We start from the raw sequence: 12893 nt of genomic DNA on the forward strand, positions 1-12893 counted from the left end.
AAATGTCTTCCATGCCCAGGCCTCATTGTCTCTCCGACAGAAAGCAAGGATCTCTTGGCTCTGAAGGAATATGTTACTCCTCTTCAGCAGGAAGCAGCTACAGAAGAGACCCTATGCCCTTCTTCCCTGAAAGATCCTTGAGGGAGAAGAGTGGTAGGCAGTTAGACAGATGTGAGCAGAGCAACGACCAGAGGCCAGGCACAGAGGATCACCAGGGTGGGAAGCCCCAAGTACCATGGGCAAACTGGGAAAACAAGGATCTTGTCCTTAGCATAACCTTTCCTCCACTGGCATGTTGCTTGTCATGAGGGTTAGACCCCCCTAGCAGGGGAGTGAACAGGGGCTGAAAAATAGCCCTTACGCATTCACCCCTAGGAATAACATCTAGGCCTCATTTGTGTTTCAGCTCTAAGCCCAGAAAAGCAGCAAAACTAGATAAACAATGCCATGGCTGACCTCAGGACCAACTGCGTTGACTATGTCCTCCTTGCCCTGGCACCAACCCATGGGTGGAGACCATAACCTTGAAAGGACACACCTGTAAAGCTGATGAATATTCTATGGAAGTCCTCCCTGAGACCTCTCCTAAAATCTCTACCTTTAAAAGCCTTTAGGACAGAGTACCAGCTTCCTTCTGGGAGCATGCCTACCCTTTTCTCCTCCTCCTCCCCTTCTTCCTACCAGGCTTGTTTTCCTTGCCTGTTTCTCCTAAACTCTAGGGATCCCATGAGACTAGCAAGCAGAGGAGCAGTGGGCAGCGGCAGCTTGTTCTCGGCTAACCCCTGAACCTGTCTCCAAGGCCCCCTTTCTTCCTACATGGGCAATAAATTCCTTTACTTTCTGTAAAAAAAAAAAAAAAGTTTATCACCAATATACCAGTATTATCTAAAATGTTAAAGGGTCTTCTTTAATAAGAAAAAATTTTAAACAATAAAATGACAATAAATACATATCTATAAAAATTAAATCTAAAGAAACAAAATAAATGAACAAGCAGAACAGAAACAGACTCATAGATACAGAGAACATTTTCATGGTTGCCACATGGGAGTAGAGTCGAGGGGAAGAGTTTAAGAATTACAACTTGGGGTATATTCCTAAAAGTGGGATAGCTGGGTCAAAAGGCAGTTCGATTTTCAATTTTTTGAGGAATCTCTATACTGTTTTCCACAGTGGCTGCACCAGTCTGCATTCCCACCAGCAGTGCAGGAGGGTTCCCTTTTCTCCACATCCTCGCCAGCACTTATTCTGTGTTGTTTTGTTGATGAGCGCCATTCTGACTGGTGTGAGGTGATATCTCATTGTGGTTTTAATTTGCATTTCTCTAATGATTAGTGATGTTGAGCATTTTTTCATATGCCTATTGGCCATCTGTATGTCCTCTTTGGAGAAGTGTCTATTCATTTCTTTTGTCCATTTTTTGATTGGACTGTTTGTCTTTCTGGTGTTGAGATTTACAAGTTCTTTATAAATTTTGGTTATTAACCCTTTATCAGACGTACTGTCAAATATGTTCTCCCATTGTGTAGTTTGTCTTTTTATTCTGTTCTTATTGTCTTTGGCTGTGCAAAAGCTTTTTAGTTTGATATAGTCCCATTTGTTTATACTGTCTTTTATTTCACTTGCCCGTGGAGATAAATCAGCAAATATATTTCTGCAAGAGGTGTAGAAAGTGTCTGTCAGAGGACGAGTGGATTAAAAAGCTTTGGTACATATATACTATGGAATACTACTCAGCCATAAGAAATGATGACATTGGATCATTTACAATAATATGGATGGAGCTTGGTAACATTATACGGAGTGAAATAAGTAAATCAGAAAAAACTAAGAACTATATGAACCCATACATAGATGGGATATAAAAATGAGACTCAGAGACATGGGCAAGAATGTGATGGTAACAGGGGGTGATGTGGGGGGTGGGGAGGGGGCGAGGAAGGAGAGAGAGGGGGTGAGGGAAAGGGAAGGGCACAAAGAAAACCAGATAGTAGGTGACAAAAGACAATTTGACTTTGGGTGAGGGGTATGCAACATAATCAAATGTCAAAATAATCTGGAGATGTTTTCTCGAAACATATGTACCCTGCTTTATCAATGTCACTGCATTAAAATTAATAAAAAATTTTTAAAAAGAATTACAAATTGGTAGTTACAGAATAGTCATGGAGATGTAAAGTACAGCATAGAGATAAAGTCAGTAATATTAAAATAGCTATGCATGGAGCCAGATAGCCTATTTTATCAGGATGATCACTTAGTAGGTTATATACTCGCTAATCACAGGGGTATGCACCTGAAACTAATATAATATTATATGTCAACTCTAAATGAAAAATAAAAATGATTTTTAAAAAAGCCTTAGGGCAATGGAAGACACGGATGAGTTAATTATGCTCCTATTCCCTTTGTTCTTTACAAATAAAGGGCCTGGGTGATCAATGAGCTTCAGAAATGCAAGTCACGGTACATAAGAGAAATGGGTTTCTTAGAGACCCAATGTCCTTTCCCAGCAACTTCATTTATATCAGAAACATCCACACTGTTGGGTTCCTGGAGGAAGGAATCAACACCAGAGCAGGAACTGGGAGACACAGGTTCTAGGGAGACATGGAAAACTCAACCTTTCTGGGCATTCACTCACTCATGTAAAATGATTCAATGCCACCCAAACCCCCGCAGTTCTAAAATACATGGCTGTACTATCAGATGTAGCCAGCTTGGGAAGGGCTGCAAAGAAGCAGCGACTGGATTCCAGTGCTTCCGGGCCTGCTTTTCTCTCATGCTGTCCCCATTCTGGAAAATTGCAGTGTCCATGCTGATGACTGATAGGCAGCCCTCAGCTTGAGTTCCTCCTCCCTGAGGTCACCCTGGGCCTCGTCAGTACTGGACTGCTACATCCTTGAAATTTTGGTATAGGCAACATCCTCCTAAACACAACTTCCTAATTTTTATTCATTCATTCAACAAATATTTATCACCTGTCTGCAATGAGCCAGATACTGTGATATACCATTGTGAACAAAACTAAAGTGGTGCCTGCTTTCATGTGGCTTATAGTCAGCCAGGTGAATTGGACATTAAAATACCTTCGTTTTAAAGGTAAGAAATACAGAAATGTATAAAGTAAAAAGTGAATTGTTTCCATGATTCCACCTCCCACAAAAAAAGTACTGTTTAACTGTCAGATCATATTATCTTGCTATTCTGTAACTTCATTTTTTTCTCTTAACATCTAAACAGCTCTATTTCCATACCTATAGATCTACCATATATTTTGAGTGTGGCATAATAATATATGCTAGACATATCACTTCTCAGCCTTTTGGCTAAGATCAAGTGTAGTATCTGTTCTTATCAGCTTAATATATGCTAGACATATTCTATGTTTCATTTGTATCGATTTCCTTGATTCTCACCATCTCTTGATATATTAGTACTGAAATTCATTCTCTGGCTAAGGAACAGCTGGAGACAGTGTCCCAGAAAGCTGAGGTCAAGCAGTTTGGTAAAGGGTGAACGAGAACTTAAGCCCTGACTGTCAAATTCCAGAACTTCAGCTTTTAGCCACTGTGCCAAATATTCCACTGCCAAACTATGCCCTCATTTCTTTTAATTAATCCTGCATGATGGACATATAGATCAGTTACCCTCCTCCCCTTTTTTTTTTGCTATCATAAACAAGGCAGCAATCAACAAACACCCTTGTACCTACTACATCAGCCTACATTTGTTTAATTCTTCCTATTGGATTAAATCCTAGAATAGAAATTTCCGAGTTAAGGGGTATGAGCATTTTAAATTTTGATATACACTGCCAAATCAATAGAAATGTTGGATGAATTTGCATTTTCACCAACTGCATATGGTAGAGATGCCATTCTCCTCTCAACCGTTGGCACCACCGAATCTGCTCTGGCAATGGCCAGTGTGACCTCCTCACTTCTAAATCTGACAGCTCTTTACAGACTCATTTTGCTCAAAGCTCTGCCACATGAACCGCTGCAGACACGCCCTCCAGGAAACTCTTCCTGGGCTTTTCATGGCACTCTCCCCCGCTCTCCTCTCCTCCTATTTTGTTGCCACCCCTCTTCCCTATATGAATGCCATGCATCCATGGAGTCCTGGGTTCTCCTTTTTCTTCTTCACGCTCTAAATACCCATGTTCCCTTGTGTATGTAGCAGACTTTCTTTCTTTTTTTTAACTAGTAATTACGTTTTAAATTTTTAAAATTTATTTATTCATTTTTTTAGAGAGAGTGAAAGATAGAGAGAGAGAGAGAGAGAAGGGGGGAGGAGCAGGAAGCAACAACTCCGATATGTGCCTCGACCAGACAAGTGCAGGGTTTTGAACCAGTGACCTCAGTGTTCCAGGTCAATGTTTTATCCACTGCACCACCACAGGTCAGGCTATAGCAGACTTTCTTAATTGCAGGCCCTACAGTCGTTGTTAAAAGAACCCTGATTTTGTTCAAGGCTTAAAATGTGCAGCCCCAAAGGATATATCATGAACTGTCTAAGGTAATCATGGCTGTCCTGTTCCCCTTCCATGAGCTGCAGGTGCCCATGTGACCCAGTTCTGGCCAATGAGACACAAGGGGCACTTTGCTCAGGAGCTTCTGGGATTTTCTTGTATAATAAAAAAATAGAGATCTTGAGGGGAGCATTTATTTCCCACAAACTTAGGTATTTGGAACATTGTTGGTGAGGATGAGATACTTTGAGTTAGAGCAACTGTTTCATGGGCCAGGAGAGGAAGGCCAGCTGAATCATAGAACCACCTGTCCAGTCTTCTGACATCAGCGAGCTGTTGAAAGAATGCTGAAACCACTGACATCCAAACTCCTTATTCAACAAAACAATAACCCAGTGCTGTTCTCAAAGTGTGCACCAGGGCTCACTGGTGCACCCTAGAAGATTTCCAGGTATGCCCTATGGTATTCCAGAGAAATATGTGCCTGTTGGCAACCAAAAAACCAACAGGGTTTTTGGAGTGTAGATTTTTGGGGGACAGAGGTGTGGGGAATTGGCTGTAAGCTGACAGTCTGCCCAACCCCCCTCCTCACTTGCCTGATTAGGTTGCAAAAGGCCGTTAAACTGTGGTACTGGATTGTTTACACTACCCCCCATGTTCCCCGGAAAGACTGGAGACAAGTTTCTTCTATCCTTTGTTTGGTGTAAAGTTAAGATGATATGTATGCTGGGGGTTTTCTACACTCAACACAATTTAGAATAAAAAGAGAGGAATTTTTCAATGTATTGACGAAAAAATGAGAGTTTGTCTTTCAAATATATGCCCAAATATTGAAGAAATCACTAGGACACATCAGGCTCATGTTTCTCATAAACACAAGAATGGAAAAACTTAACACATTAGTCCTGGGACCTGTAGAATTTACTAAATCTTATTAAGAATGTATATATATATATAAAAAGATAACTTTTTTGTCATTTTTTATTTTTTAACCCCTTTTTTATGAATTCTAAAAAGCATGACTCAAAAAAATGTAACATAAAAATGTTTTTAATGTCAGAATAAATTTAATTTTGTCATATTTATTTTACTTAATTACCATAAAAGCACGCTTGGACTTTATATTTTTTTCTCTAATATTTGACTTAATTATTATAACATATTTCTCAGAAATTTGTATATAATGCGCTTACAATTATTTATAGGATTTTAAATGCGCCTCAACTTCAAAATGTTTGAGAACCACTGCAATAACCTATGAGAAGAACCTCAAATGGGTTTTCTGTTTCTTATAGCCAAATACTTCCTAACAATAGATACATAATGGTCAGCTTAGCCTACTACTCTACCTTGATTGTGCCAACCCAGCTGTCTTTTGAGCCTCATAGCTATATACGATGATAATAATAATAATTAACTACAATAATAAATATTCTTTAAGAACCTGTTATGAGCTAAGAATTGTTCTAAGTGATATATATACACACACATATATCATTTAAACATCACTACAACTTAATGCTAAAGAACTATTAGTATTCTCATTTTATTAATAAGAAAACTGAGGCACAGAGAAATTAAGTAACATGACTAAGGTCATAGATCCCCTAAGGCTACCCTAGAATTCAAATTGAGCAATACGGTTTCAAGGTTCCTATGCCCAAATATGAAGTGATACTTCCTCTCAGCTACTTGGATAACTAAAGAGACTTTGAATTTAACATGTCTCAAATGGAGCCCACCCTCTCCCTCCCTCATAAGTGGGCTCTTCCTTCAAACTCCCCCTCTTGGTCATGGCTCCTAGGACCTGTGCTTCTCTCTTCTCATTCACATCTAATCAGTTACCGCATGCTGACAATTCTGCCTTCGGAACATATTCCAAACTATTCTGCTGTCCTAGCTTACAGTAAGTGCCCAATGGACCCTGGCTGCTATTACCAGGCTCTTTATGAGTGAGCTGCTCCTGCGGTCTCCTCTTTCACCGTCCAAAATTCCAGCCCACTGGACTCGCCTGACCTACTGCAACCAGAGTTTTGGTGAAGGTCTTCCAAAGGGAAGAAGAATTTGTCACCCCAAGATATGCCTTCTGGAATATTGATTTTAAGATGGTTATTTTTAAGTAACAAAAGACTCAGGAAAAACCTTTTATCTTTCTCCTAACTGCCTAAAAGGAATTTACCATATTTTTCGCTCCATAAGATGCAGATTTTTCCCCCAAAAGTGGAGGGGAAAATGCCCGTGCATCTTATGGAGCAAAAAATATGGTAGATAATGGACCTGTTCCAGAAAGGAAGAGATCATCACAGATTACTAGTTTATTATAAACTTGTGTGTGATATACAGGGAAGAACCTAGCAAGGTTATTTGTTCAAAGTCCTCTCTGGGTCCCAATGTTAAAGATGGCCCAGCAAACGTTTATTTACCAAACATTTGCTTTTCCATGTCCATGTGAATTGCCTTCCTGCCCTGTGAAGTCCCAAACTACACCCCCCACCCCCTTTCTCCTCAGCTCCAGATGGTGTATAAGCTTCAACTGCCCAATGCCTCCTGGGGTTTCATATTCTTACAGCGCACCGGAAGGTCCATCTGTAATCAATTTTGGACATTTTCTCCTGTTAATCTGTCTCATGTAAATATGATTATTAGCCCTGCCAGAAGAACTTAGAAAAGTGGGAGGAAAACTATTTTTCATGCACCTACATTTCCATTTGAGTGTATAATTTTGGAAATATTTGGAAAAGCAGCATGGCCCCGTAAGATGTGCTTGGCCCTGCCACTTCCTGGCCTGGTACCTTAGGAAAGTCATTCAACTTCTGATTCTTTATCTGTAAAATTTGGATAAGAACCCAGTTCTGTCAACATCACAAGGCTATCACGGAGCTCAAATGAGAGTGAGCATAAACAGAATTAAACCCTGCTAAGTTCTCTAGGAATGGAAGGTGCATTGTGCAAAGGGATCAGTCCATATTCAACCCAGGAAAGAAAGAAGAGAGGTTTTATTCACAGATTACTAAATAAAACTAATGAAAGCAAGCAAAATTTAAAATCCCTTAGTTGATACTTGATCTAGAAACAATAATACTAATTTTAAAAAACAAACACATTGACACTGATTTTTTTTTTTTTTTTTTTGTATTTTTCTGAAGTTGGAAACAGGGAGGCAGTCAGACAGACTCCCGCATGCGCCCGACCGGGATCCACCCGGCATGCCCATCAGGAGGCGATGCTCTGCCTATCTGGGGTGTCGCTCTGTTGCAACCAGAGCCATTCTAGCATCTGAGGCAGAGGCCATAGAGCCATCCTCAGTGCCCGGGGCCAACTTTGCTCCAATGGAGCCTTGGCTGTGGGAGGGGAAGAGAGAGAGACAGAGAGAAGGAGAGGGGGAGGGGTGGAGAAGCAGATGGGCGCTTCTCCTATGTGCCCTGGCCGGGAATCGAACCCAGGACTCCTGCACGCCAGGCTGACGCTTTACCACTGAGCCAACCGGCCAGGGCCTTGACACTGATTTTTAAAATCAATTTATTTCATTATTTGGCTCTCCCTATTTACTAAAGGAATGAGATATTTTTCTTGTTGTGTTTGACTAATTTTTATTTGTGACCTTATTGGTTTTCAAATTTCTTTTTTTTTTAACAAATGAGAGGCAGGAAGGCAGAGAGATAGATTCCCTCATGCACCCTACTGGGATCCACCCAGCAACCTCCATCTGGGGCCACTGCTCTGCTGCTCAGCAACCAAACTATTTTAGCACCTGAGGCGAAGCCATGGAGCCATCCTCAGTGCCTGGGGCCAACTTGCTCATTGAGCCATGGCTGCAGAAGGGGAAGAGAGCGAGAGAAAGGGAGATGGGGGGATGAAAGGGGGGAGGGGTGGTGAAGTAAATGGTCACCTCTCCTATGTGCCCTGACCAGGAGTAGAACCCAGAACTTCCACATGCTGGGCAGACATTCTACCACTGAGCCAAGTGGCCAGGGCCTGGTTTTTAACTCAATAAAAATGTTTTAATGAAACAATATCATTATTTCAGTGCCTTGGATCCTCATACTTGGCTATTCAAGTCTCAACTTGAAAAATGATTGTAATATTTTCATTAATAATTAATATCTGGAGAGTAAAATTAACTTACCATCTGGACATAAGAAAATACAACCTGTGCCAGGAGGGCCACTGCCAATGAAAATGGGCTTGACACCAGCACTGACACCTGCAAAAATCTCCCTCAACACCAGCAATCCATGGGCACTTGAAAAGGGGGTGTAAAGATTGCTTTCAAAGTCGTAATGCCCTGTGTCCATTCTGGAAGCAAAAGTCTGAGCTGCTGTCAGCTACTGTACAATGCACACAGGTCTTACTGGCTAAAGGAGGCGACTCGCACTAGGCGAGTGATCAAGTGTTGCCTGAATTGAATGAAAAAAAAAAATGGCACATTACCGTCTGTGGAGATTAAACCGATTCAGTGAGTCAAGCTTCCTTTCTTTCCCAATTTAAGTCCCCAAAGCACTACTAAAACGATCATTTTAAAATTCTATTTAAAAAGCATTAATTTTAGATTAAACTAGATATAAGCTATCTTAAATTCTTTTTGAACAATATTGGGTATATATTTCTCTTTTAATGTGAGTATAAAAATATAACAAGAAAAAAAAACCTACTACTCTAAAAACTTAACTTTAAAGCACCCATTAGCAATAAGTGAACAGTGTGTTCATTTGACTACTAATCAAATTTAGATAAAACATAACCAATGCCATAATTATATGGGCACTTTTTGAAACAGAATGAATGAAGAATAAGTTGACTGGTATTTTTATACGTGTCTACCTTTTGCCTTCTTGCTGAACACAGCACAACAGACAGAACAGTAGTGTCTGGAGCTGCCGAGTCCTTCCCCTTTGTTTTCTTTCCCTGCCCTACAAAGAAATTTAAAAACAATCATTGCAAGACTTTATGACCCCAGCGGCTAACTTATCAACTGCCCAGTCCTCAGAGGCTATTGCATTTGATCCATGAGAAGGAAAGACAGTGGCCTGACACCTCAGAGGTCCCTCCTGGAGTCCTGCCAGCGTGGACCTTTCCCCAGCCTGCTGTGAACGATTCACTTAAGGCAAGTAAAATCAGTGGTGACCCAGAGTCTGCATATTTCCCAAGAGGTATCCCCGAGACCCTGCACCCCTGATTCAATGCATCTAGGCAGCATGACTTGCTCCACTCCTAGCGAGAGCTGTTGCTAAACAGCCAACATGGATACACAGTGAGATGTTCTTTTGTTCTTTGGTAGTGGAAACATAAAACCTTTATTATTGAGCTTAATTTTACCCATATCATAAGTGTCTATCAACCAAGTCTGTGAAACATCAATTTACAAATTATCAAAAACTTTAAGCATATTCTTACCCCTTAATATACTAATTTCATTTCTGGGAAAACATTGTAATGAAATAATCCAACACATAAGAAAAGCTTTTCTGGTTAATGAATTTTTTTTCTAGTATTTATAATAGTGAAACCAGGAAATAATCTTTGAGCTACACTTTAATAGGGAAAGGTTAAGTGAACTATTTTTTTGCCTATTAAAAATGATGTCTACTCGGAATTCTGTTTCTTTTAAAAATTTACTATATAGATATACAAATGAATGTGTGACACATGCCTGTAAAAGTGCATTTTGAGTTTGTAATAGAAAAAAGGGTAAAAATAATGTCTATGGACACTAACAGTAACATTCATAAAATGAAAAATTTTAATTTCAATACTTATATATTTTTGTTTTACAATAAGCATGTGCTATTGTATAATTAAACTAGAACTTCTAAAAGCTTTCTTAAAAAGACCAAAGTCATACATCTGTGTGAGTTGAGGCAGGCCTCTAACCTGGTCCCTAGGAGATGTCCCCTGTGTTTTGTGTCCCTCAGTTTACAATTAAAGACATGGCAGGTGTTTCTTCTTTTTCTCCGACAGACACATTATGAAGTTGTGAGTGTCCGGTGTTGGGGATTCCTGCCATTTCCCATGCACGTGGTCGCCCCAGCTTACCCTTCTTCCTCACTGTGACAGGACACAGCATCTGATCCCTCTCCTCCTAAACTCCAGATAGTCTCCACCAACTGATCAGAACTGACGTCCAAGACACAACCTGCCACAGTTCCTTGAATCTTATATGCCATTGAATGTAAGAGGCGTCGATGATACAGTATCAGTTTATCTGCGGAGAAGGGATCCTACATTTCACGTGTATATCAGTTGTAAGGTGCACTCCAGTTTCTGACTACAATGTTTAAAACGGGCAATTTAGAACCTGTGGAATGCTGCTGTTGCCTTCCCTGCTTGGTGGCAGCCTGTCTTTCTTTTCCCATCTGTGACATTCTGTGCTTGCTGACATCTCACTTACTGTTAAGAAGCCACAGCCCAGACAGAAGTCACTGGGCTGGGCCCACTAAGTCCACTTAGCATGGGCCTCTGGGACTGCCTGGGGCTGTCTTCCAGCCTGCAACTTATTCTGAAGGGGGAGCAGGAACCTCAGGTGAGGTTGGAGCAAACTCATTCAGTAACGTGTGCGAGATTCCATTTGGTGGATGCTGTTACAAACAGACTCACAGGGAAAAGATGTAAGAAATACCAGACTACAGTCATCGGGGACCAATTTGTGCAGGAACAAGTCACACCTCCCCAATAAGGCAGGGTACACAAACAGACATATTTAATATTTAATAACTAAGGAAGGGGACATCAAATACAGCTATTTTTGGTTCAACAAACACTTATTAATCAACCACTAAGAACTAAATTTTTTTTGCTGGGCCTGAGGATTCCAACATGATTAAAACATGCTTTGTCCTCAAGGGGCTTGCCGTCTAGAAGGCTGAGGCAAAGAGGTGAGAATAAAAGGGAAATTCACCTGAACCAAGGACAATGGAAGCCTCGAGAGGGCATGGATTCTATTGGGAGCTGGGATGGGGGCACAGGAGAGACTTCACAGAGAAAGTGACCCTGAGCTGAGTCTCAAAGAGCAGCGAGCATTTGCCGGATCGACCAGAGAATGGGTTCCTTGTACCTGCTCACAGGGCTGCAGCATGTGGAAGGTGTGCATAGGGAAAAGAAGCCTCCTCCCCTTGCACACAGGATAAATGTGGCCTGCGTTTCCACAGTGAGAAAATGCTTGGCACCACTAAGTCGTTCTACGAGGGAGCAGGTGTTAGTCTGGTTCCCAGATGTATCTCACCAGGATCAAGAGCTGACCCACATGTGGGGCCACCAGAAACACTGCTGTGGCATGGCATCAATCTCCCCATCTGGGGCCCTGTGGCCCCAGGTGACATGCCAGGGTGAGTGTGGGGTTGAAGTGCTGTCGGCTGGCTGGGTCTTCTTGGGCTGCTATCACTGTCAGGATGAGGAGGCTTTGCAGCTATATGTTATCAAGGACAGGAGTTGGGAGCACTGGGTGTTGGGCTCGGGAAGGCTGCCCAGCAAATCTTGAGTCTGATTCACTAAGTCAGACAATTTGACTCAAGGTCAAATCTGACTCAAGGTAAGGAAGTGAAGAAGCATGGATGAACTCCCACCTGTTGCCTGTTGGGCTTCCGTCACCTGACCCTCAACCACCTGAGGCAGCAGGAGGTACCTCAGCTTCCTACATTCATCTACTATTTACAGACCAGACTCTGCTGAGCACTTTCCAGGCGTTATACTGCTGCCTCACACCCCGTATCCTCAGTAGAGTCAAATGCTCTTTCTTTGGAGTTTCTTGAACTGAACTCAGACACATACAAAGGAGCCGAGAGGAATGAGACCATCTCTGGGGCTGCCCGTGCTCCTCACAGGCTGTTGCCCTGAATTCGAGTCACAGTCTATGCATGATGTTTTAGTCCTTGGTCTGTCCCAGTCACCCACACAAATTAGGAGAATGTAATTCATTCTTAAGAGCTCCCCATTAAAGGAAGAGAATGGTTTGTTATCAGGAACATGAGGATTTCTTAAAGCTGAGATGCCCTTATAATGCCATTTACCAAGGATGTTCTATTCCCCCGGCTGGAGGCCGGTTGCATCTGCAGTAGGCTGAAATTCTGAAAGATGGCAGTAACACATTCCCACGCTCAGGCAGGCAGGCTAGAGCAGGGGGAGACAGTGTGGTTTAGTGGAAAGAGCACAGGCACAGGACATGAATCCCACTTAATATTGCATCTAGAAAAGAAAGGTCATCACACCCGACATACCTGCCTCAGTGAGTTTGGGTAGCTGTGAACAGATGCACAGTAATCTACTGGGAAGCAGGTTCACACCGAGAATAGGGTGATCATGTTCCCACATACACATGCACATGTGCACACACACACGCAAGTGTACACTCACACAGATACACACACTTTGCTCACAGATTACCGGCTTCACCTATATCAACGGGAGCTTTTTTTTTTTCCAGTAA

At 41.7% G+C, this 12893-nt stretch overlaps 1 protein-coding gene and 1 pseudogene across 1 annotated transcript in view; one reads left to right on the plus strand and one right to left on the minus strand.

The window, feature by feature from the left end:
* The window catches only part of SPON1 (spondin 1), a 330616-nt gene that overhangs the window by 266033 nt on the left and 51690 nt on the right, over positions 1-12893 (minus strand). The gene's annotated exons all lie outside the window — the stretch shown is intronic.
* LOC136390056 (U2 spliceosomal RNA) lies at positions 3310-3424 on the plus strand (annotated as a pseudogene).

The sequence above is a fragment of the Saccopteryx leptura genome, chromosome 1 (assembly GCF_036850995.1).
Source record: "Saccopteryx leptura isolate mSacLep1 chromosome 1, mSacLep1_pri_phased_curated, whole genome shotgun sequence".
NCBI classification, from domain to species: domain Eukaryota; kingdom Metazoa; phylum Chordata; class Mammalia; order Chiroptera; family Emballonuridae; genus Saccopteryx; species Saccopteryx leptura.